Source organism: Meriones unguiculatus, chromosome 5, assembly GCF_030254825.1.
Source record: "Meriones unguiculatus strain TT.TT164.6M chromosome 5, Bangor_MerUng_6.1, whole genome shotgun sequence".
Taxonomy (NCBI): Eukaryota; Metazoa; Chordata; class Mammalia; order Rodentia; family Muridae; genus Meriones; species Meriones unguiculatus.
Window position 1 is genome coordinate 46,418,891 of NC_083353.1, and position 2,695 is coordinate 46,421,585.

At 40.9% G+C, this 2,695-nt stretch overlaps 1 pseudogene; it reads left to right on the forward strand.

Annotated features, from left to right (window-relative positions):
• The first annotated feature begins 359 nt into the window (after positions 1 to 359).
• On the forward strand, positions 360 to 1,272 carry LOC132654000 (vomeronasal type-1 receptor 94-like; annotated as a pseudogene).
• The last annotated feature ends 1,423 nt before the right edge of the window (positions 1,273 to 2,695 follow it).

Below are 2,695 nucleotides of genomic sequence, written 5' to 3' on the forward strand. Positions count from 1 at the left end.
TCAAGATGTTGTGGGTAAAAACCAAGTAAGATGCTGCTCCTGCTTTAGGAAAACCCAAACCTACAAAACATGAAAGCACATAATTGCTGCAGCTCTTAATGTTGAGGGAGATCAGCCACCATGGGACACAGGGTCCAGCCATGGCTCAGCTTAGGACAAGTGAGAGCAGGAGGATGGTCTGTGGGGTGTGAGGTAGAATGGAGGTCTTCAGTGGAATAAGCATTCAGGAGCATCTGCATGTTTTCCTGAGGCCAGAAGACTGGTCTGGAGTGGTGTGTGAGGTCTTGCTCATGATGAGTCATTGTTTTACTTTTCTCCTCATCCACTCTTTGTTTCCACACAAGATGACTTCACACTCTTCTGACATAAGGAACACCTTCTTCTCTGAAATTGGCATTGGGATCTCAGCCAACAGCTTCCTTCTTCTCTTCTACATCTTCAAGTTCATTCGTGGGCACAGGCCCAGGCCCACTGAGGTGCACATTGTTCTGCTGTCCCTAATCCACCTACTGATGCTAATGTTCATAGCATTCATAGCCATGGACATTTTTATTTCTTTGAGGGGATGGGATGACACCATATGTAAACTCATTGTCTACTTGTACAGAATTTTTAGGGGCCTCTCCCTTTGTACCACCAGCCTGCTGAGTGTCCTCCAGGCCATCATCCTCAGTCCCAGAAGCTCCTGTCTAGCCAAGTTCAAGCACAAATCTGCCCATTACATCTCATGTGCCCTTCTTTTTCTGAGTGTCCTCTATATGCTCATTAGCAGTCATCTCTTAGTATCAATTTTTGCCACTCCCAATTTGACTTCAAATAACTTCATGTATGTTACTAGGTCCTGTTCTGTCCTACCCATGAGTTACCTCATGAAAAGCACATTTTGTACACTGATGGCCATCAGGGAAGCCTTTCTTATTAGTGTTATGGTCATCTCGACTTGGTACATGGTGGCTCTCTTGTGCAGGCACAGGAAGCAGGCCCAGCATCTTCACAGCACCAGGCTTTCTCCAAAAGCATGCCCAGAGCAAAGAGCTAACAGGGCCTTCCTTCTGCTCATGAGCTTCTTCGTGTTGATGTCCATCTTGGATGGCTTTATCTCCTGCTCAAGAACTATGTTCCTGAATGATCCAACATCTTACTATATCCGACTCTTTGTGGTCCACAGCTATGCCACAGTCAGCCCTTTTGTGTTTATGAGAACTGAAAAACATGTCGTTAACTTTTTCAGGTCTATGTGTGGAAGGACATAAATGTTTGAATATTCATTGATCATTGATGGGCCTATTTCTTTATAAGAGGACCCAATACACTGGCATCAGAACTGTCAGTCATGGCATGGTGTTCACGTGCTTTGACGTACATGAAAATCTGAAGCAGTGTTTTTGTTTTTGTTTTTCTGTTAAAATTATTTACTTTAACCTGTGTGGTAACAAACATGTAGCAGAAAATTAAACCTCATCCCTTTTGTGATATGACCAGGGCATTTTTGTTTCATTTTATTTTATTTTATTTTATTTTATTTTATTTTATTTTATTTTATTTTATCTTTTTCCTCAATGCATCATTATGGGAATCCTATGAGGTGGCTCTCATGCATCATGGCCGTGGACAGCTCACACTGTTTTGAAGGATGTAACCATGTCTAACACATTTCAATATTTTAATTTCCTGTGGTATAGCTATTTTGACAAATTAAATGAGGAGGCATTTCTTGCCATAAATAGTTCTATACTCCAGAAAGAAAGGAATTGTACACAGAACTTTCAGAACAGAATTCTGTGCAAGAAGCACATGTGATGTATACAGCAATGCGAACAACAACTAGATTTAAAATTCTCAGAGTTATCAGAACTTTTGACCCAAACACAGCCTCTGTACAGCACAGGACCTCGTTCAGTCTTACGGTGCAAGGCAGTTAATTCCAGCACTGGTCACTGAGGTATGGTGCCCTGGAAAACAGGAAAGACCAGCACCACTGGCCAGCTCCCTGAAGGTTCAACACTCTACACTACATTTCTTCTAAAACCAAATTCCTCCTCCTTTCACCTCTGCTATAAATAGATTGGGATAAAGTCTGTTGCTTGGGGAAACATTTATACTCATTATACTCATTACTTATACTTATTACAATCAGTTTATCAGACTGTAATAAGGAAGTTTAATAAGCCAATCAAACATATGTCATCTAGATTACTATGCAAGGGGACATGGCAACACAGGGGGGCATGAAAAGCCTTGTTTAAGTTAATTTGGGATTCAACTTTTGGACTGATGTCCCCTGGGCCTATAGTTCCCATACAATGAACTGTTTCTTGGCTTCAGCCTGGTTGTCCCATCTCTAGTTGTTTTCTGTGTCAGTTGAGCATAGACAAACCACCCATTGTTACCCATTGTTAAAGGGTAGGAAAACTTTTTTTTCAAGCAAATGGACCCAAGAAGCACTCTGAGGTTGCCATTCTAATATCTTAAAAACAAAAAGACTTCTAATTAAAATTAATCAAAAGAGATGGGAAAGGACTGTTCATATTCATCAAAAGGAAAATCCAACCCCCAAAAATGTTAATTCTGAACATCTATGCCTCAAAATGAAGGGCACCCCCATTTGTAAAAGGAACATTACTAAAGTTTTAACCACACATTGAACCTCATACAGTAAAAGCAGGGGACTTCAATACACTACTCTCATCAATAG